General features: G+C 45.2%; 33 non-coding genes and 2 pseudogenes across 33 annotated transcripts in view; all 35 read right to left on the bottom strand.

The window, feature by feature from the left end:
* Positions 1–618: 618 nt before the first annotated feature.
* LOC133431292 (5S ribosomal RNA) lies at positions 619–737 on the bottom strand. The gene has a single exon (XR_009775680.1). It is a non-coding gene; the product is annotated as a 5S ribosomal RNA (ribosomal RNA).
* Positions 738–936: 199 nt separating this feature from the next.
* Positions 937–1,055, bottom strand: LOC133431340 (5S ribosomal RNA). Its single transcript, XR_009775727.1, has one exon. It is a non-coding gene; the product is annotated as a 5S ribosomal RNA (ribosomal RNA).
* Positions 1,056–1,254: 199 nt separating this feature from the next.
* On the bottom strand, positions 1,255–1,373 carry LOC133431941 (5S ribosomal RNA). The gene has a single exon (XR_009776267.1). It is a non-coding gene; the product is annotated as a 5S ribosomal RNA (ribosomal RNA).
* Positions 1,374–1,572: 199 nt separating this feature from the next.
* LOC133431975 (5S ribosomal RNA) lies at positions 1,573–1,691 on the bottom strand. The gene has a single exon (XR_009776300.1). It is a non-coding gene; the product is annotated as a 5S ribosomal RNA (ribosomal RNA).
* A 199-nt stretch (positions 1,692–1,890) lies between these two features.
* Positions 1,891–2,009, bottom strand: LOC133431745 (5S ribosomal RNA). Its single transcript, XR_009776082.1, has one exon. It is a non-coding gene; the product is annotated as a 5S ribosomal RNA (ribosomal RNA).
* Positions 2,010–2,208: 199 nt separating this feature from the next.
* LOC133431524 (5S ribosomal RNA) lies at positions 2,209–2,327 on the bottom strand. The gene has a single exon (XR_009775873.1). It is a non-coding gene; the product is annotated as a 5S ribosomal RNA (ribosomal RNA).
* Positions 2,328–2,544: 217 nt separating this feature from the next.
* On the bottom strand, positions 2,545–2,663 carry LOC133431308 (5S ribosomal RNA). Its single transcript, XR_009775695.1, has one exon. It is a non-coding gene; the product is annotated as a 5S ribosomal RNA (ribosomal RNA).
* A 199-nt stretch (positions 2,664–2,862) lies between these two features.
* Positions 2,863–2,981, bottom strand: LOC133431788 (5S ribosomal RNA). Its single transcript, XR_009776122.1, has one exon. It is a non-coding gene; the product is annotated as a 5S ribosomal RNA (ribosomal RNA).
* A 218-nt stretch (positions 2,982–3,199) lies between these two features.
* On the bottom strand, positions 3,200–3,318 carry LOC133431337 (5S ribosomal RNA). Its single transcript, XR_009775724.1, has one exon. It is a non-coding gene; the product is annotated as a 5S ribosomal RNA (ribosomal RNA).
* A 199-nt stretch (positions 3,319–3,517) lies between these two features.
* Positions 3,518–3,636, bottom strand: LOC133431339 (5S ribosomal RNA). The gene has a single exon (XR_009775726.1). It is a non-coding gene; the product is annotated as a 5S ribosomal RNA (ribosomal RNA).
* Positions 3,637–3,835: 199 nt separating this feature from the next.
* LOC133431939 (5S ribosomal RNA) lies at positions 3,836–3,954 on the bottom strand. The gene has a single exon (XR_009776266.1). It is a non-coding gene; the product is annotated as a 5S ribosomal RNA (ribosomal RNA).
* Positions 3,955–4,153: 199 nt separating this feature from the next.
* LOC133431974 (5S ribosomal RNA) lies at positions 4,154–4,272 on the bottom strand. The gene has a single exon (XR_009776299.1). It is a non-coding gene; the product is annotated as a 5S ribosomal RNA (ribosomal RNA).
* Positions 4,273–4,471: 199 nt separating this feature from the next.
* On the bottom strand, positions 4,472–4,590 carry LOC133431386 (5S ribosomal RNA). Its single transcript, XR_009775772.1, has one exon. It is a non-coding gene; the product is annotated as a 5S ribosomal RNA (ribosomal RNA).
* Positions 4,591–4,789: 199 nt separating this feature from the next.
* LOC133431277 (5S ribosomal RNA) lies at positions 4,790–4,908 on the bottom strand. Its single transcript, XR_009775665.1, has one exon. It is a non-coding gene; the product is annotated as a 5S ribosomal RNA (ribosomal RNA).
* A 217-nt stretch (positions 4,909–5,125) lies between these two features.
* On the bottom strand, positions 5,126–5,244 carry LOC133431979 (5S ribosomal RNA). Its single transcript, XR_009776304.1, has one exon. It is a non-coding gene; the product is annotated as a 5S ribosomal RNA (ribosomal RNA).
* A 199-nt stretch (positions 5,245–5,443) lies between these two features.
* Positions 5,444–5,562, bottom strand: LOC133431456 (5S ribosomal RNA; annotated as a pseudogene).
* Positions 5,563–5,761: 199 nt separating this feature from the next.
* Positions 5,762–5,880, bottom strand: LOC133431361 (5S ribosomal RNA). The gene has a single exon (XR_009775747.1). It is a non-coding gene; the product is annotated as a 5S ribosomal RNA (ribosomal RNA).
* A 199-nt stretch (positions 5,881–6,079) lies between these two features.
* Positions 6,080–6,198, bottom strand: LOC133431769 (5S ribosomal RNA). Its single transcript, XR_009776105.1, has one exon. It is a non-coding gene; the product is annotated as a 5S ribosomal RNA (ribosomal RNA).
* Positions 6,199–6,397: 199 nt separating this feature from the next.
* LOC133431768 (5S ribosomal RNA) lies at positions 6,398–6,516 on the bottom strand. Its single transcript, XR_009776104.1, has one exon. It is a non-coding gene; the product is annotated as a 5S ribosomal RNA (ribosomal RNA).
* A 199-nt stretch (positions 6,517–6,715) lies between these two features.
* Positions 6,716–6,834, bottom strand: LOC133431819 (5S ribosomal RNA). The gene has a single exon (XR_009776151.1). It is a non-coding gene; the product is annotated as a 5S ribosomal RNA (ribosomal RNA).
* A 199-nt stretch (positions 6,835–7,033) lies between these two features.
* Positions 7,034–7,152, bottom strand: LOC133431946 (5S ribosomal RNA). Its single transcript, XR_009776272.1, has one exon. It is a non-coding gene; the product is annotated as a 5S ribosomal RNA (ribosomal RNA).
* Positions 7,153–7,369: 217 nt separating this feature from the next.
* LOC133431678 (5S ribosomal RNA) lies at positions 7,370–7,488 on the bottom strand. The gene has a single exon (XR_009776018.1). It is a non-coding gene; the product is annotated as a 5S ribosomal RNA (ribosomal RNA).
* Positions 7,489–7,687: 199 nt separating this feature from the next.
* LOC133431448 (5S ribosomal RNA) lies at positions 7,688–7,805 on the bottom strand. Its single transcript, XR_009775831.1, has one exon. It is a non-coding gene; the product is annotated as a 5S ribosomal RNA (ribosomal RNA).
* Positions 7,806–14,065: 6,260 nt separating this feature from the next.
* LOC133431523 (5S ribosomal RNA) lies at positions 14,066–14,184 on the bottom strand. The gene has a single exon (XR_009775872.1). It is a non-coding gene; the product is annotated as a 5S ribosomal RNA (ribosomal RNA).
* Positions 14,185–14,383: 199 nt separating this feature from the next.
* Positions 14,384–14,502, bottom strand: LOC133431480 (5S ribosomal RNA; annotated as a pseudogene).
* Positions 14,503–14,719: 217 nt separating this feature from the next.
* LOC133431522 (5S ribosomal RNA) lies at positions 14,720–14,838 on the bottom strand. Its single transcript, XR_009775871.1, has one exon. It is a non-coding gene; the product is annotated as a 5S ribosomal RNA (ribosomal RNA).
* Positions 14,839–15,037: 199 nt separating this feature from the next.
* Positions 15,038–15,156, bottom strand: LOC133431305 (5S ribosomal RNA). The gene has a single exon (XR_009775693.1). It is a non-coding gene; the product is annotated as a 5S ribosomal RNA (ribosomal RNA).
* Positions 15,157–15,373: 217 nt separating this feature from the next.
* On the bottom strand, positions 15,374–15,492 carry LOC133431791 (5S ribosomal RNA). Its single transcript, XR_009776125.1, has one exon. It is a non-coding gene; the product is annotated as a 5S ribosomal RNA (ribosomal RNA).
* Positions 15,493–15,690: 198 nt separating this feature from the next.
* LOC133431407 (5S ribosomal RNA) lies at positions 15,691–15,809 on the bottom strand. Its single transcript, XR_009775793.1, has one exon. It is a non-coding gene; the product is annotated as a 5S ribosomal RNA (ribosomal RNA).
* Positions 15,810–16,008: 199 nt separating this feature from the next.
* LOC133431778 (5S ribosomal RNA) lies at positions 16,009–16,127 on the bottom strand. Its single transcript, XR_009776113.1, has one exon. It is a non-coding gene; the product is annotated as a 5S ribosomal RNA (ribosomal RNA).
* Positions 16,128–16,326: 199 nt separating this feature from the next.
* On the bottom strand, positions 16,327–16,445 carry LOC133431893 (5S ribosomal RNA). The gene has a single exon (XR_009776222.1). It is a non-coding gene; the product is annotated as a 5S ribosomal RNA (ribosomal RNA).
* A 199-nt stretch (positions 16,446–16,644) lies between these two features.
* Positions 16,645–16,763, bottom strand: LOC133431521 (5S ribosomal RNA). Its single transcript, XR_009775870.1, has one exon. It is a non-coding gene; the product is annotated as a 5S ribosomal RNA (ribosomal RNA).
* A 1,266-nt stretch (positions 16,764–18,029) lies between these two features.
* LOC133431719 (5S ribosomal RNA) lies at positions 18,030–18,148 on the bottom strand. Its single transcript, XR_009776057.1, has one exon. It is a non-coding gene; the product is annotated as a 5S ribosomal RNA (ribosomal RNA).
* A 216-nt stretch (positions 18,149–18,364) lies between these two features.
* On the bottom strand, positions 18,365–18,483 carry LOC133431717 (5S ribosomal RNA). Its single transcript, XR_009776055.1, has one exon. It is a non-coding gene; the product is annotated as a 5S ribosomal RNA (ribosomal RNA).
* A 199-nt stretch (positions 18,484–18,682) lies between these two features.
* Positions 18,683–18,768, bottom strand: part of LOC133431792 (5S ribosomal RNA) — a 119-nt gene continuing 33 nt past the window's right edge. Inside the window, exon 1 of the ribosomal RNA XR_009776126.1 lies at positions 18,683–18,768. This exon is cut by the window's right edge and continues 33 nt beyond it. This is a non-coding gene — a ribosomal RNA (5S ribosomal RNA).

The raw sequence follows: 18,768 nt of genomic DNA, 5'->3' as shown, positions 1-18,768 counted from the left end.
CCAGCCCGGGGGGAGAGGAGGTGGGATCTTTGGTCCTGCTGCTCAGGAAGAGAGGTTGATCGGAAGAGAGAGAAAAAGAAGCAGCGGCAGGGGTTTTGATCCTACGCGCGCTGCAGTGACGTCATCGGTGCCTCATTGCGATTGGATGCGCGCGCTTGTAGGCGCCACCCCCCCCCCCGCAAGGCATGCTGGGGGTTGTAGTTCAGGCAACGGCGCCATTTTATGAGGCACATTAAAGCGGAAAAGGGGGGTTCAAAGAAGCAGTACCATTTTGAGGTCTGGTTTTGGGCTCCGCTGCATCCGGCTCCCCCCCAGGGGGTGTCGTAAAACCCCAAGGAAGTCTGTTTTCCCTGGCAGAAACCCTGCTGGGTCCTTGTTTTGATCTCCGGCCATGCAGTGGGGGTCGTAAACGGACTATCTCGACCCAGGCCGAGATAACCAGGAGTTAGCAGCAGGGGGTCGCAGGACTTCAGGAAGAAGGGGCAAAGTCTGGTTTTACAGGTCCTCATAATCACAAAATGTTCATACATTTTATAAGTTCAGATGGGCATATGGGCGGGCACAACATTGAAGTATGTGTGGGTAGATTAAGCGAGAGCGTTCTCTGCTGGTTGAAAAAGCTTACAGCACCTGCTATTCCCAGGCGGTCTCCCATCCAAGTACTAACCAGGCCCGACCCTGCTTAGCTTCCGAGATCAGACGAGATTGGGCGCATCCAGGCTGGTATGGCCGTAAGCAGAAGCTCCTGCTTGAAATACCTCTTATATGGAGTTGAAGATAAGTCATAGAATATAAGTCATTGATTTGTTGGTTTTATTTGTCGGAGTTAAAGTGCCTTAACCATGTGCAAAACACTTTAGGACGTGAGCTGTAGCTGATACCACGTTGAAATATGTGTGGGTAGATTAAGCGAGAGCGTTCTCTGCTGGTTGAAAAAGCTTACAGCACCTGGTATTCCCAGGCGGTCTCCCATCCAAGTACTAACCAGGCCCGACCCTGCTTAGCTTCCGAGACCAGACAAGATCGGGCGCATCCTGGCTGGTATGGCCGTAAGCAGAAGCTGCAGCTTGAAATACCTCTTATATGGAGTTGAAGATAAGTCATAGAATATAAGTCATTGATTTGTTGTTTTTATTTGTTGGAGTTAAAGTGCCTTAACCATGTGCAAAACACTTTAGGACGGGAGCTGTCGCTGTTACCACGTTGAAATTTGTGTGGGTAGATTAAGCGAGAGCGCTCTCTGCTGGTTGAAAAAGCTTACAGCACCTGGTATTCCCAGGAAGTCTCCCATCCAAGTACTAACCAGGCCCGACCCTGCTTAGCTTCTGAGATCAGACGAGATCGGGCGCATCCAGGCTGGTATGGCCGTAAGCAGAAGCTGCAGCTTGAAATACCTCTTATATGGAGTTGAAGATATGTCATAGAATATAAGTCATTGATTTGTTGGTTTTATTTGTTGGAGTTAAAGTGCCTTAACCATGTGCAAAACACTTTAGGACGTGAGCTGTCGCTGTTACCACGTTGAAATATGTGTGGGTAGATTAAGCGAGAGCGCTCTCTGCTGGTTGAAAATGCTTACAGCACCTGGTATTCCCAGGCGGCCTCCCATCCAAGTACTAACCAGGCCCGACCCTGCTTAGCTTCCGAGATCAGACGAGATCGGGCACATCCAGGCTGGTATGGCCGTTAGCAGAATCTGCTGCTTGAAATACCTCTTATATGGAGTTGAAGATAAGTCATAGAATATAAGTCATTGATTTGTTGGTTTTATTTGTTGGAGTTAAAGTGCCTTAACCATGTGCAAAACACTTTAGGACGTGAGCTGTCGCTGTTACCACGTTGAAATATGTGTGGGTAGATTAAGCGAGAGCGCTCTCTGCTGGTTGAAAAAGCTTACAGCACCTGGTATTCCCAGGCGGTCTCCCATCCAAGTACTAACCAGGCCCGACCCTGCTTAGCTTCCGAGATCAGACGAGATTGGGTGCATCCAGGCTGGTATGGCCGTAAGCAGAAGCTCCTGCTTGAAACACCTCTTATATGAAGTTGAAGATAAGTCATAGAATATAAGTCATTGATTTGTTGGTTTTATTTGTTGGAGTTAAAGTGCCTTAACCATGTGCAAAACACTTTAGGACGTGAGCTGTCGCTGTTACCACGTTGAAATATGTGTGGGTAGATTAAGCGAGAGCGTTCTCTGCTGGTTGAAAAAGCTTACAGCACCTGGTATTCCCAGGCGGTCTCCCATCCAAGTACTAACCAGGCCCGACCCTGCTTAGCTTCCGAGATCAGACGAGATCGGGCGCATCCAGGCTGGTATGGCCGTAAGCAGAAGCTGCTGCTTGAAATACCTCTTATATGGAGTTGAAGATAAGTCATATAATATAAGTCATTGATTTGTTGGTGATAATAATTTAGAAGCGCTTATTTGTTGGAGTTAAAGTGCCTTAACCATGTGAAAAACACTTTTGGACGTGAGCTGTCGCTGTTACCACGTTGAAATATGTGTGGGTAGATTAAGCGAGAGCGCTCTCTGCTGGTTGAAAATGCTTACAGCACCTGGTATTCCCAGGCGGTCTCCCATCCAAGTACTAACCAGGCCCGACCCTGCTTAGCTTCTGAGATCAGACAAGATCGGGCGCATCCAGGCTGGTATGGCCGTAAGCAGAAGCTGCAGCTTGAAATACCTCTTATATGGAGTTGAAGATAAGTCATAGAATATAAGTCATAGATTTGTTGGTTTTATTTGTTGGAGTTAAAGTGCCTTAACCATGTGCAAAACACTTTAGGGCGTGAGCTGTCGCTGTTACCACGTTGAAGTATGTGTGGGTAGATTAAGCGAGAGCGCTCTCTGCTGGTTGAAAAAGCTTACAGCACCTGGTATTCCCAGGCGGTCTCCCATCCAAGTACTAACCAGGCCCGACCCTGCTTAGCTTCCGAGATCAGATGAGATTGGGCGCATCCAGGCTGGTATGGCCGTAAGCAGAAGCTCCTGCTGGAAATACCTCTTATATGGAGTTGAAGATAAGTCATATATTATAAGTCATTGATTTGTTGGTGATAATAATTTAGAAGCGCTTATTTGTTGGAGTTAAAGTGCCTTAACCATGTGAAAAACACTTTTGGACGTGAGCTGTCGCTGTTACCACGTTGAAATATGTGTGGGTAGATTAAGCGAGAGCGCTCTCTGCTGGTTGAAAAACGTTTACAGCACCTGGTATTCCCAGGCGGTCCCCCATCCAAGTACTAACCAGGCCCGACCCTGCTTAGCTTCCGAGATCAGACGAGATTGGGCGCATCCAGGCTGGTATGGCCGTAAGCAGAAGCTCCTGCTTGAAATACCTCTTATATGGAGTTGAAGATAAGTCATAGAATATAAGTCATTGATTTGTTGGTTTTATTTGTTGGAGTTAAAGTGCCTTAACCATGTGCAAAACACTTTAGGACGTGAGCTGTAGCTGATACCACGTTGAAATATGTGTGGGTAGATTAAGCGAGAGCGTTCTCTGCTGGTTGAAAAAGCTTACAGCACCTGGTATTCCCAGGCGGTCTCCCATCCAAGTACTAACCAGGCCCGACCCTGCTTAGCTTCCGAGACCAGACAAGATCGGGCGCATCCTGGCTGGTATGGCCGTAAGCAGAAGCTGCAGCTTGAAATACCTCTTATATGGAGTTGAAGATAAGTCATAGAATATAAGTCATTGATTTGTTGGTTTTATTTGTTGGAGTTAAAGTGCCTTAACCATGTGCAAAACACTTTAGGACGGGAGCTGTCGCTGTTACCACGTTGAAATTTGTGTGGGTAGATTAAGCGAGAGCGCTCTCTGCTGGTTGAAAAAGCTTACAGCACCTGGTATTCCCAGGAAGTCTCCCATCCAAGTACTAACCAGGCCCGACCCTGCTTAGCTTCTGAGATCAGACGAGATCGGGCGCATCCAGGCTGGTATGGCCGTAAGCAGAAGCTGCAGCTTGAAATACCTCTTATATGGAGTTGAAGATATGTCATAGAATATAAGTCATTGATTTGTTGGTTTTATTTGTTGGAGTTAAAGTGCCTTAACCATGTGCAAAACACTTTAGGACGTGAGCTGTCGCTGTTACCACGTTGAAATATGTGTGGGTAGATTAAGCGAGAGCGCTCTCTGCTGGTTGAAAATGCTTACAGCACCTGGTATTCCCAGGCGGCCTCCCATCCAAGTACTAACCAGGCCCGACCCTGCTTAGCTTCCGAGATCAGACGAGATCGGGCACATCCAGGCTGGTATGGCCGTTAGCAGAATCTGCTGCTTGAAATACCTCTGATATGGAGTTGAAGATAAGTCATAGAATATAAGTCATTGATTTGTTGGTTTTATTTGTTGGAGTTAAAGTGCCTTAACCATGTGAAAAACACTTTTGGACGTGAGCTGTCGCTGTTACCACGTTGAAATATGTGTGGGTAGATTAAGCGAGAGCGCTCTCTGCTGGTTGAAAAAGCTTACAGACCCTGGTATTCCCAGGCGGTCTCCCATCCAAGTACTAACCAGGCCCGACCCTGCTTAGCTTCTGAGATCAGACGAGATCGGGCGCATCCAGGCTGGTATGGCCGTAAGCAGAAGCTGCAGCTTGAAATACCTCTTGTATGGAGTTGAAGATAAGTCATAGAATATAAGTCATAGATTTGTTGGTTTTATTTGTTGGAGTTAAAGTGCCTTAACCACGTGCAAAACACTTTAGGACGTGAGCTGTCGCTGTTACCACGTTGAAATATGTGTGGGTAGATTAAGCGAGAGCGCTCTCTGCTGGTTGAAAAAGCTTACAGCACCTGGTATTCCCAGGCGGTCTCCCATCCAAGTACTAACCAGGCCCGACCCTGCTTAGCTTCCGAGATCAGACGAGATTGGACGCATCCAGGCTGGTATGGCCGTAAGCTGAAGCTGCAGCTTGAAATACCTCTTATATGGAGTTGAAGATAAGTCATATAATATAAGTCATTGATTTGTTGGTGATAATAATTTAGAAGCGCTTATTTGTTGGAGTTAAAGTGGCTTAACCATGTGCAAAACACTTTAGGACGTGAGCTGTCGCTGTTACCACGTTGAAATATGTGTGGGTAGATTAAGCGAGAGCGCTCTCTGCTGGTTGAAAATGCTTACAGCTCCTGGTATTCCCAGGCGGTCTCCCATCCAAGTACTAACCAGGCCCGACCCTGCTTAGCTTCCGAGATCAGACGAGATCTGGCGCATCCAGGCTGGTATGGCCGTAAGCAGAAGCTGCAGCTTGAAATACCTCTTATATGGAGTTGAAGATAAGTCATAGAATATAAGTCATTGATTTGTTGGTTTTATTTGTCGGAGTTAAAGTGCCTTAACCATGTGCAAAACACTTTAGGACGTGAGCTGTCGCTGTTACCACGTTGAAATATGTGTGGGTAAATTAAGCGAGAGCGTTCTCTGCTGGTTGAAAAAGCTTACAACACCTAGTATTCCCAGGCGGTCTCCCATCCAAGTACTAAACAGGCCCGACCCTGCTTAGCTTCTGAGATCAGACTAGATCGGGCGCATCCAGGCTGGTATGGCCGTAAGCAGAAGCTGCAGCTTGAAATACCTCTTATATGGAGTTGAAGATAAGTCATAGAATATAAGTCATTGATCTGTTGGTTTTATTTGTTGGAGTTAAGGTGCCTTAAGCATGTGAAAAACACTTTAGGACGTGAGCTGTCGCTGTTACCACGTTAAAATATGTGTGGGTAGATTAAGCGAGAGCGTTCTCTGCTGGTTGAAAAAGCTTACAGCACCTGGTATTCCCAGGCGGTCTCCGTTCCAAGTACTAACCAGGCCCGACCCTGCTTAGCTTCCGAGATCAGACGAGATCGGGCGCATCCAGGCTGGTATGGCCATAAGCAGAAGCTGCAGCTTGAAATACCTCTTATATGGAGTTGAAGATAAGTCATAGCATATAAGTCATTGATTTGTTGGTTTTATTTGTTGGAGTTAAAGTGCCTTAACCATGTGCAAAACACTTTAGGACGGGAGCTGTCGCTGTTACCACGTTGAAATATGTGTGGGTAGATTAAGCGAGAGCGCTCTCTGCTGGTTGAAAATGCTTACAGCTCCTGGTATTCCCAGGCGGTCTCCCATCCAAGTACTAACCAGGCCCGACCCTGCTTAGCTTCCGAGATCAGACGAGATCGGGCGCATCCAGGCTGGTATGGCCGTAAGCAGAAGCTGCAGCTTGAAATACCTCTTATATGGAGTTGAAGATAAGTCATAGCATATAAGTCATTGATTTGTTGGTTTTATTTGTTGGAGTTAAAGTGCCTTAACCATGTGCAAAACACTTTAGGACGGGAGCTGTCGCTGTTACCACGTTGAAATATGTGTGGGTAGATTAAGCGAGAGCGCTCTCTGCTGGTTGAAAATGCTTACAGCTCCTGGTATTCCCAGGCGGTCTCCCATCCAAGTACTAACCAGGCCCGACCCTGCTTAGCTTCCGAGATCAGACGAGATCGGGCGCATCCAGGCTGGTATGGCCGTAAGCAGAAGCTGCAGTTTGAAATACCTCTTATATGGAGTTGAAGATAAGTCATAGAATATAAGTCATTGATTTGTTGGTTTTATTTGTCGGAGTTAAAGTGCCTTAACCATGTGCAAAACACTTTAGGACGTGAGCTGTCGCTGTTACCACGTTGAAATATGTGTGGGTAGATTAAGCGAGAGCGTTCTCTGCTGGTTGAAAATGCTTACAGCACCTGGTATTCCCAGGCGGTCTCCCATCCAAGTACTAACCAGGCCCAAACCTGCTTAGCTTCCGAGATCAGATGAGATCGGGCGCATCCAGGCTGGTATGGCCGTAAGCAGAATCTGCTGCTTGAAATACCTCTTATATGGAGTTGAAGATAAGTCATAGAATATAAGTCATTGATTTGTTGGTTTTATTTGTTGGAGATAAAGTGCCTTAACCATGTGCAAAACACTTTAGGACGTGAGCTGTCGCTGTTACCACGTTGAAATATGTGTGGGTAGATTAAGCGAGAGCGCTCTCTGCTGGTTGAAAAAGCTTACAGCACCTGGTATTCCCAGGCGGTCTCCCATCCAAGTCCTAACCAGGCCCGACCCTGCTTAGCTTCCGAGATCAGACGAGATCGGGAGCATCCAGGCTGGTATGGCCGTAAGCTGAAGCTGCAGCTTGAAATACCTCTTATATGGAGTTGAAGATAAGTCATATAATATAAGTCATTGATTTGTTGGTGATAATAATTTAGAAGCGTTAATTTGTTGGAGTTAAAGTGCCTTAACCATGTGCAAAACACTTTTGGACATGAGCTGTCGCTCTTACCACGTTGAAATATGTGTGGGTAGATTAAGCGAGAGCGCTCTCTGCTGGTTGAAAAAGCTTACAGCACCTGGTATTCCCAGTCGGTCTCCCATCCAAGTACTAACCAGGCCCGACCCTGCTTAGCTTCCGAGATCAGACGAGATCGGGCGCATCCAGGCTGGTATGGCCGTAAGCAGAAGCTGTAGCTTGAAATACCTCTTATATGGAGTTGAAGATAAGTCATAGAATATAAGTCATTGATTTGTTGGTTTTATTTGTTGGAGTTAAAGTGCCTTAACCATGTGCAAAACACTTTTGGACGTGAGCTGTCGCTCTTACCACGTTGAAATATGTGTGGGTAGATTAAGCGAGAGCGCTCTCTGCTGGTTGAAAAGGATTACAGCACCTGGTATTCCCAGGCGGTCTCCCATCCAAGTACAAACCAGGCCCGACCCTGCTTAGCTTCGAGATCAGACGAGATCGGGCGCATCCAGGCTGGTATGGCCATAAGCTGAAGCTGCAGCTTGAAATACTTCTTATATGGAGTTGAAGATAAGTCATATAATACAAGTCATTGATTTGTTGGTGATAATAATTTAGAAGCGCTTATTTGTTGGAGTTAAAGTGCCTTAACCATGTGAAAAACACTTTTGGACGTGAGCTGTCACTGTTACCACGTTGAAATATGTGTGGGTAGATTAAGCGAGAGCGCTCTCTGCTGGTTGAAAATGCTTACAGCACCTGGTATTCCCAGGCGGTCTCCCATCCAAGTACTAACCAGGCCCGACCCTGCTTAGCTTCCGAGATCAGACGAGATCGGGCGCATCTTTTTTTTTTTTTGTCTTTTATTATGAAAATATATTTACAAAAAAAATATATTTTTGTTTACAGTATCCATTTCCAACACATTTTCCTCTCTCTGTGACATTTACACTCAGGTCCTTTTTTCAAAAGAAAAGAAAAACAACATCAGCACTCGAATTACAAAAACAAACCTGATTTGCACATAGTGGCATTTCAAAACCCAGCATCATTCGTTCAGCCATCCCACAGGGTGAAAAATCATTCCAACTATATGATCACTGTGCACAATTTTCAAAAGATGAAGTAGCCAATTTATTTATTTATTTATTTATTTTTTTTTTTTTATGACACACAATTTCCCAACTACACAGTCCAAAAAGAGCTACCAATTCCACACAATCCTCTTTTCTTTATCAAGGGATAGGAGATTGGCATCCTTCACATACAGTCGTTCAAAATGGTCTACCCCATGTATCAACCTGTATCGAATCTGTTTCTTCACTATGTTTTGAAAAATCGGCCATATTGCAATAACCCTTCGTTCGTAATGTGCCTTGTTTCTTCGTGCCCTTATTGCCCATCGTGCATGGCTCAACATAAATCTGCACAGCATTTCGTTTCTAATTTTACTGTATTGCCAGTTTCCAAATAAAAGAAAAAACTCCCATGAATCCCTTCCGTCCCACACCATTCCCAATTTTTCTATTAGACATTTCTTCAATAACCCAAAAAAGCCAGATAACTCAGGACAAATATCAAACATATGCATCAGCGTTTCCGGCAATAAGCCACAAACATCACAATCTCTGTCTACAGCTTTATCCAGTTGATGTAAAACCACATTAGTAAAAATTTTATTGTGTCTTATTTTGAAATCATTGTCCTCAGCCTCTATGCTGTTACCCTGTACTTTCCATTTCTCCCATATTTTCCACCCCTCTTTCTGTGGAAAGACCTTGCTCCAATACGACAAGGAGGCCGGTGATTTCGTGACGTTCACTAAAAAACGCTCGTAGATTTCCTTGCAGGAGATCAGACTGAAGCTCTTGTTTTCCCCCTCTCGCTTAATTCCCAGCTCTGGGAGTTTGCTCGTCCTATCTCTAGCTGTACCTGTTTCTATCAGCCTTCTCCATTGTTGTGGGATACTTCTCTGAATAGTCTTATAATAATTCTCTATGACCGTGTATGTTGAATTATAATCAACTTCCCTTATACTATCCACCACGGCCTGCGTCGGCAAAAAACCGGGCACAAATTCATACATTATATCTTTCAGCTGTACTAGTCCAGCTCTTATCATTTTGTTATTATACAACATTTTATTTTCTTTCTTTATATATTTATTTAAAAATATCGGCAGTTCTCTTATTAGGCTTATAGAATTCGCCCCATATTCTATATGCTCCAGGAAGCCAGCTTGTGCTTCGAGGACCTCCCTATAAAATAATGGGACTCCCGCTGTCATCGGCCTCTTCGGTTTCATAAGCAGGACAAAATCTCCTATTCCGAGCACTCGATTTAAAAAAAACTGCATAAGACCCTTCCAGCCGTAAGCCGTGTCATCGTACAGATATTTTCTGACCAATTTAATCCTGAAAGCATTTTTCTTACTTTCTATGTCTAGTAATTTTAGCCCTCCCTCTTCATATTTCCCTATTAATGTTTTTCTTGCGATTTTCCCCACCGTTGTCCCCCACAAGAAAACTGTCATAATCTCATTTAGTTTGTTTAGTGCCCATAAGGGTAGATCTATCACCGTGAGTGCATAATATATTTTAGACATTACCAAGCTATTTAATACCACCACCTTCCCATTGAGTTTCAGGTTCCTCATTCGCCAATAGCACAAAATTGCTTCTATCCTTTTAATTATACTAGTCCATGTCATGTCCCTGGCCGTTTCACTGTTTACCCCAATGTATGTACCCAATATTTTGATATGTTCTGCTTGTAATTGTACCGGTAATTAATTTTGCGGCGGCCCCTTCATATTGATGAACATGATTTCTGATTTATCTGGATTTATTTTAGCTCCTGAGGCTCTACCATATCGTTCTACCAAGTTTATTATTCTATGTACACTATTTATGTCTTTAATCAGTAACGTGGTATCATCAGCAAACTGTTGTATGGTGCACATCTCCCCTCCAGGTAATTCTATACCTTTTATTTCTGAATCTTTTTTAATAAGGACACCCAGTGTTTCCACGATTATTGTATACAAAATTGAGGACAGTGGACATCCCTGTCTCACCGACCTTCGAAGCGGAAAAGGATCGGTAACCACCCCGTTACACTTCACACTGCCAGTGGCGTTGGCGTACATTAACCTAATCCACCCGAGAAAACGCGCTCCAAATCCCACCCTCTCCAAAACTTTGAACATAAATTTGTGTTCGACTCTATCAAAGGCTTTGTTGAAGTCCAGTGAGACCAGAATGCCCTCTTTGCTGGTAGTTTTCAAAAATTCTACTGTGTCTCTGACAGTATTCAAAATATCTGAAACTTCCCTTCCCGGCACACTATAAGCCTGAGAGGGCTCTACGATAGTGTGCACGACCTGTTTTATTCTGTTTGCTAGTACTTTCATCAATATTTTGTAATCCGTGTTTAGTAGTGTTATAGGCCTATAATTGGCTAGATTTCGTTTATCCCCTTTCTTATATATGATCGTTATGATCCCTCTTGCCATAGATGCCGGCACGGATTGTGTTAATTCTATTGTTCTGTATAAATTTAACAATATTGGTTTCAATATATCACTGAATTGTTTATAAAAATTTGCTGTTAGTCCATCACTACCTGGACTTTTATTTAGTACTAATTGTTTTATTGCCAAATCAATATCCTCTTCCTTCATCTCCTGGTCGCAAATGAGTGTGTCTTCTTCAGCTAACTTCATCTCACATTTTGCCAGGATCTCCTCTGTTATCCCATCATCTGTCCCCTCTGTTTCAAAAAGATGGGTATAATAATTCTGGACTGTCTCTAAGATCTCTACAAAGTCAGCTGTTGTCTCTCCCTTTTCATTTATCACTTCCGCTATGTAGCATTTGTTTTGCCTTCTTTTTTCCAAGTTCAGGAAGAAGCCGGTATTTTTTTCTCCTTCCACCGCATACTGCGCTTTGCTCCTTAATATAGCCCCTTCGCATTTCAACCTCTCCAACTCTTTTAACTCGGTATGCAATCTTATTAACTTATTCCCCTCCGAGCCTTTCTGTCTCTCAACCTTTTCGATTTCTGCTCTTAGCATTCTTTCTTTCTTCTGTTGTCTCGCCCGAAACCTTTTCGCATATTGTATGGATTTCCCTTTTATTTTTGTCTTCAAGTCCTCCCAGCCTTGTATTATATTCTTTTCAAAACCCGGTTGTGAGCTTACGCTCAAAATTAGTTGCCTAATGGCTCTATTATAATTCACATCGTACAAGAGATGTGCATTTAAGTGCCATGTCCCCCCTCCCCTTTTCTCTTCCTGTTCCCCCATTTCTAATGATAGTATGGCGTGATCGCTTAAGTGTATCCATTTATAATCCACATTATTAAATAATCGTATATGCGATGTCTTCGTTAAGCACAAATCAATTCTGGTTCGTTTTAGAACCCCTTGAACCACTTGCGCCCTTGAATATTGCCTCTTATCAGGATTTTTCACTCTCCATACGTCGCACCAGTTGTTAACCATCATAAAGTCATTTAGAACCTTTCTTGAGGCATCTTGTCTCCATACACAACTTTCGTTTATATCCAGATGACACAATTTCACATTAAAATCTCCTATTATAACATCACACTTTTCGGCTATTTTATAAAATTTCCTAAAGAAGGCTGTGCGATCGCCTTCTGTATTCGCTGCATAGACATTTAAAATATTATAATTCACATCCTGAGCTACACAATCTATATTAATCCATCTTCCTTCTCCATCTTTAGCCCTCATCGTGGCCTTAATTCCACTGTCCCTTTTACACAAAATCGCCACTCTCCTTGCAATGTTAGTTCCATGGCTAGAGAAGCATTCCCCATCCCACAGCTTTATCATGTCTCGCTCCGTTACTGCATCCCAATGAGTTTCTTGTAAGCATATTACATCCGCCTTACTTAATCTTATCATGCTTTCGAACTTCGTCTTGTCTCTCAGCCCGTTTGCATTAATGGATGCCACTGTTATTGGCATTAACACCATGATAAGGAGGAGAAACGGACCATCACCGCTGGATATTAGAAGTTTCCTCATTGTGCATACATTTCTTCTGTGCTCGCCCTTTTCTCGTACCTGATCTTTTCCTCGATATCCCCCTCGCTCCGTTTCCGGTCTCCACGTCCTCCGTCTCAGCAGGATTCTCACCACCCCGCCTGGTGACTCTCTGCTGCGCACAAGGAAGCGACCCCCCGCTGCTTTGTCCTTCACCCCAATCTTGTCCGCCTCGTTCCTCCTCATCTCCACTGCTCCCCTCCTTTGCATCCTCTGCGACATCTCCTCCCTCGTCACTCCCTGCTTCCTCCATCGATTCCTCCACCGCTTCCTCCTCCATGTCCCCCACCAGGCTCTCAACCTCTCCTTCTCCGTCTTCCTCCTCCTCCTCTTCCTCCGCCGCCTCCTTCTTTTCTGCCTCGCTCTCCTCCACCAACTCCTCCGTCTCCTCCTTCTCCTCCTTCTCCTCCTGCTCTCCGCCGGTTCGTTCCATCATGCGTGCACATTCTCTTGCATAGTGTCCTTGTTTGTTACATTTGTAACACAGGAACTCAGGACATTCCCGCAGAATGTGCCCCTGCTGTAGGCACAGTCTGCACACCCTCATTTGGTTGTTATGGATGATCCTGAAATACTCCGGACCCTCGAGCGTGTCAAATTTCGTGCTATACGGCAGAGCCGCCACCGACTCTGGGAACCTGGCTTTCAGGAACCTGGTGCCGTCGAATATGTCCGTGCCAGGCCATTTTCTCTTCTTGATTGGTGAGACCGGCTCTACTCCCCAATGTGCCAGCTTTGTGAAAATCTGCTCATCAGTGATATAAATAGGAAGACTTAAAAATGAGACCACTCTCGTGTCCTTCATTATTTCAGAGGCGATCACTCGCGAATCTCTTATCTTGAAACCATCTAACAGTCTGTTTTTCCCGTGCGGGTTGCCCATTGTTAGTTCCCACTTTCTGTCCGCCTTTACTCGGCAGCCAACGACACGACCGCATGTAACACTCACAGCTTTCAAGAGTTCCATGAGGGAGATGGCATCATCTCCCTCTATCTCCACATTTACTACAAGTTTTTTCTGGTCTTCCGCTTGATCCCAACATTCTTTTGCAGCTCTCGGCTCCGCCACCCTTGCTGCCGTCTCCTCCTCTGCCCCCTTCCACACCGCTCCGCTGTGTTGTCCTCCCGTCCTCCTTTTCTCCACTTTCTCTGCCTCGGGCCCCTCTCCCGCTCTCTTCTCTTTCTCTCCGGCTCCGACCATTGCGCGGGCCATCTTTTGCCTTGGGATCCCCTCCGACTCCATTTTGTCCGTCATAGCTGAGCTCATGTCCAGTCCGTTATCAACCTTCATCACCGAGTAATCCGTTTTAGTTTTTTTATACTCCCTTGGAGTAGCCCCCCTGCAGCAACTGCTGCCGGGGGAGGTGTTGTTGTTCTCCACTTCTCTGAGCCTTTTTCGTTTGTTTTCCAATCTGAACTTTGTTTCTCCTTCATCCACCATGAACCAAACTGCCACGTCACTCTTCCTGCACAAACAGGAAGTCAGAGGGCGTGGCCAGGCTGGTATGGCCGTAAGCAGAAGCTGCAGCTTGAAATACCTCTTATATGGAGTTGAAGATATGTCATAGAATATAAGTAATTGATTTGTTGGTTTTATTTGTTGGAGTTAAAGTGCCTTAACCATGTGCAAAACACTTTTGGACGTGAGCTGTCGCTCTTACCACGTTGAAATATGTGTGGGTAGATTAAGCGAGAGCGCTCTCTGCTGGTTGAAAAAGCTTACAGCACCTGGTATTCCCAGGCGGTCTCCCATCCAAGTACTAACCAGGCCCGACCCTGCTTAGCTTCCGAGATCAGACGAGATCGGGCGCATCCAGGCTGGTATGGCCGTAAGCTGAAGCTGCAGCTTGAAATACTTCTTATATGGAGTTGAAGATAAGTCATAGAATATAAGTAATTGATTTGTTGGTTTTATTTGTTGGAGTTAAAGTGCCTTAACCATGTGCAAAACACTTTAGGACGTGAGCTGTCGCTGTTACCACGTTGAAATATGTGTGGGTAGATTAAGCGAGAGCGCTCTCTGCTGGTTGAAAAAGCTTACAGCACCTGGTATTCCCAGGCGGTCTCCCATCCAAGTACTAACCAGGCCCGACCCTGCTTAGCTTCCGAAATCAGACTAGATCTGGCGCATCCAGGCTGGTATGGTCGTTAGCAGAAGCTGCAGCTTGAAATACCTCTTATATGGAGTTGAAGATAAGTCATATAATATAAGTCATTGATTTGTTGGTGATAATAATTTAGAAGCGCTTATTTGTTGGAGTTAAAGTGCCTTAACCATGTGCAAAACACTTTAGGACGTGAGCTTTCGCTGTTACCACGTTGAAATATATGTGGGTAGATTAAGCGAGAGCGTTCTCTGCAGGTTGAAAAAGCTTACAGCACCTGGTATTCCCAGGCGGTCTCCCATCCAAGTACTAACCAGGCCCGACCCTGCTTAGCTTCCGAGATCAGACGAGATCGGGCGCATCCAGGCTGGTATGGCCGTAAGCAGAAGCTGCAGCTTGAAATACCTCTTGTATGGAGTTGAAGATAAGTCATAGAATATAAGTCATAGATTTGTTGGTTTTATTTGTTGGAGTTAAAGTGCCTTAACCATGTGCAAAACACTTTAGGACGTGAGCTGTCGCTGTTACCACGTTGAAATATGTGTGGGTAGATTAAGCGAGAGCGCTCTCTGCAGGTTGAAAAAGCTTACAGCACCTGGTATTCCCAGGCTGTCTCCCATCCAAGTACTAACCAGGCCCGACCCTGCTTAGCTTCCGAGATCAGACGAGATCGGGCGCATCCAGGCTGGTATGGCCGTTAGCAGAAGCTGCAGCTTGAAATACCTCTTATATGGAGTTGAAGATAAGTCATATAATATAAGTCATTGATTTGTTGGTGATAATAATTTAGAAGCGCTTATTTGTTGGAGTTAAAGTGCCTTAACCATGTGCAAAACACTTTAGGACGTGAGCTTTCGCTGTTACCACGTTGAAATATATGTGGTTAGATTAAGCGAGAGCGTTCTCTGCAGGTTGAAAAAGCTTACAGCACCTGGTATTCCCAGGCGGTCTCCCATCCAAGTACTAACCAGGCCCCACCCTGCTTAGCTTCCGAGATCAGACGAGATCGGGCGCATCCAGGCTGGTATGGCAGTAAGCAGAAGCTGCAGCTTGAAATACCTCTTGTATGGAGTTGAAGATAAGTCATATAATATAAGTCATAGATTTGTTGTTTTTTTTTTTGTAGTTAAAGTGCCTTAACCATGTGCAAAAGACTTTAGGACGTGAGCTGTCGCTGTTACCACGTTGAAATATGTGTGGGTAGATTAAGCGAGAGCGCTCTCTGCTGGTTGAAAAAGCTTACAGCACCCTGTATTCCCAGGCGGTCTCCCATCCAAGTACTAACCAGGCCCGACCCTGCTTAGCTTCCGAGATCAGATGAGATTGGACGCATCCAGGCTGGTATGGCCGTAAGCTGAAGCTGCAGCTTGAAATACCTCTTGTATGGAGTTGAAGATAAGTCATAGAATATAAGTCATAGATTTGTTGGTTTTATTTGTTGGAGTTAAAGTGCCTTAACCATGTGCAAAACACTTGAGGACGTGAGCTGTCGCTGTTACCACGTTGAAATATGTGTGGGTAGATTAAGCGAGAGCGTTCTCTGCTGGTTGAAAAACCTTACAGCACCTGGTATTCCCAGGCGGTCTCCCATCCAAGTACTAACCAGGCCCGACCCTGCTTAGCTTCCGAGATCAGACGAGATCGGGCGCATCCAGGCTGGTATGGCCGTAAGCAGAAGCTGCTGCTTGAAATACCTCTTATATGGAGTTGAAGATAAGTCATAGAATATAAGTCATTGATTTGTTGGTTTTATTTGTTGGAGTTAAAGTGCCTTAACCATGTGCAAAACACTTTAGGACGTGAGCTGTCGCTGTTACCACGTTGAAATATGTGTGGGTAGATTAAGCGTGAGCGCTCTCTGCTGGTTGAAAAAGCTTACAGCACCTGGTATTCCCAGGCGGTCTCCCATCCAAGTACTAACAAGGCCCGACCCTGCTTAGCTTCCGAGATCAGACGAGATCGGGCGCATCCAGGCTGGTATGGCCGTAAGCAGAAGCTGCAGCTTGAAATACCTCTTATATGGAGTTGAAGATAAGTCATAGAATATAAGTCATTGATTTGTTGGTTTTATTTGTTGGAGTTAAAGTGCCTTAACCATGTGCAAAACACTTTAGGACGTGAGCTGTCGCTGTTACCACGTTGAAATATGTGTGGCTAGATTAAGCTAGACCGTTCTCTGCTGGTTGAAAAAGCTTACAGCACCTGGTATTCCCAGGCGGTCTCCCATCCAAGTACTAACCAGGCCCGACCCTGCTTAGCTTCCGAGATCAGACGAGATCGGGCGCATCCAGGCTGGTATGGCCGTAAGCAGAAGCTGCAGCTTGAAATACTTCTTATATTGGGTTAAGGAGGCTGACACCACCTCCACCTTTAAAACTAAACTTAAAACCTTTCTGTTTAGTAAAGCTTATAGTTAGTGTTTAGTAAACCTCTAGCTGGTGTTGGTAAATCTCTAGGTAGTGTAAACTTTAGTGTGTTAGAGTCAGTAGTCATTGTCGCAGCTATAGAACAAAACTATAATAGTTAGTCTCAAATATAGCTTCGCGGTAGATATGCTGCTATAGGCTTATGCTGCAGGGGGGCACCGACATGATCCGCTGGGCGGTGCCTCTCACCCTTCTTCTCCTCTCCTTTTCCCTGCCTCTCTTCTCCATTACCATTTTTATTCATTATAAATATCTCATAGCTATCATTTTTGTCCATTGTTCCTGTAGTTTCTTGTGCCGGCCCCCCTTTTTTCTCTTTTGTGTATGTTTGCAGGCCGGAGCCTCAGGAGCTGCGTTCTGGCCTGTGTTCCCGGCCCTCCCCCCCCTCTGGTCATCCCATTGCTTCTTCCACCTGCCTACGTGGATGTCTGCTGTTGCTGCTTCCGCCTGCCTGCACCCCCCCCCCCCTCTGGTCATCCCGCTGCTGCTTCCACATGACTGTTGTGTGCTGCTGACGCCCCCCCCCCCCTCTGGTCATCCCGCTGCTGCTTCCACATGACTGTTGTGTGCTGCTGACGCCCCCCCCCCCCCCACCTCTGGTCATCCCGCTGCTGCTTCCACCTGCCTGCTGTGTGCTGTCGACGTCCCTGACTCCCCCAGTCTGGCCTTCGGCAGGAGGGTCCCCCCTTATGAGCCTGGTCCTGCTCAAGGTTTCTTCCCTCCTAAAGGGGAGTTTTTCCTTGCCACTGTTTGGCTTAAGGCTTTTCTCCCACTAAGGGAGTTTTTACCTGCCATTGTTTATATAATAATTGCTCGGGGGTTTATGTTTATGTTTATGTTTATGTTTATGTTTATGTTTATGTTCATGTTCATGTTCTGGATCTCTGGAAAGCGTCTAGAGACAACATCTGTTGTATTAGACGCTATATAAATAAAATTGAATTGAATTGAATTGAATTATATGGAGTTGAAGATAAGTATATAATACAAGTCATTGATTTGTTGGTGATAATAATTTAGAAGCGCTTATTTGTTGGAGTCAAAGTGCCTTAACCATGTGCAAAACACTTTAGGACGTGAGCTGTCGCTGTTTCCACGTTGAAATATGTGTGGGTAGATTAAGCGTGAGCGCTCTCTGCTGGTTGAAAAAGCTTACAGCACCTGGTATTCCCAGGCGGTCTCCCATCCAAGTACTAACCAGGCCCGACCCTGCTTAGCTTCCGAGATCAGACGAGATCGGGCGCATCCAGGTTGGTATGGCCGTAAGCAGAAGCTGCAGCTTGAAATACTTCTTATATGGAGTTGAAGATAAGTATATAATACAAGTCATTGATTTGTTGGTGATAATAATTTAGAAGCGCTTATTTGTTGGAGTTAAAGTGCCTTAACCATGTGCAAAACACTTTAGGATGTGAGCTGTCGCTGTTACCACGTTGAAATATGTGTGGGTAGATTAAGCGAGAGCGCTCTCTGCTGGTTGAAAAAGCTTACAGCACCTGGTATTCCCAGGCAGTCTCCCATCCAAGTACTAACCAGGCCCGACCCTGCTTAGCTTCCGAGATCAGACGAGATCGGGCGCATCCAGGCTGGTATGGCCGTAAGCAGAAGCTGCAGCTTGAAATACCTCTTATATGGAGTTGAAGATAAGTCATAGAATATAAGTCATTGATCTGTTGGTTTTATTTGTTGGAGTTAAGGTGCCTTAACCATGTGCAAAACACTTTAGGACGTGAGCTGTCGCAGTTACCACGTTGAAATATGTGTGGGTAGATTAAGCGAGAGCGTTCTCTGCTGGTTGAAAAAGCATACAGCACCTGGTATTCCCAGGCGGTCTCCCATCCAAGTACTAACCAGGCCCGACCCTGCTTAGCTTCCGAGATCAGACGAG

The sequence above is a fragment of the Cololabis saira genome, unplaced genomic scaffold (genome assembly GCF_033807715.1).
Source record: "Cololabis saira isolate AMF1-May2022 unplaced genomic scaffold, fColSai1.1 scf041, whole genome shotgun sequence".
Lineage (NCBI taxonomy): Eukaryota > Metazoa > Chordata > Actinopteri > Beloniformes > Belonidae > Cololabis > Cololabis saira.
Note: the sequence above shows the minus strand (reverse complement) of the source record. Positions and strands in the feature narration are given on the sequence as shown.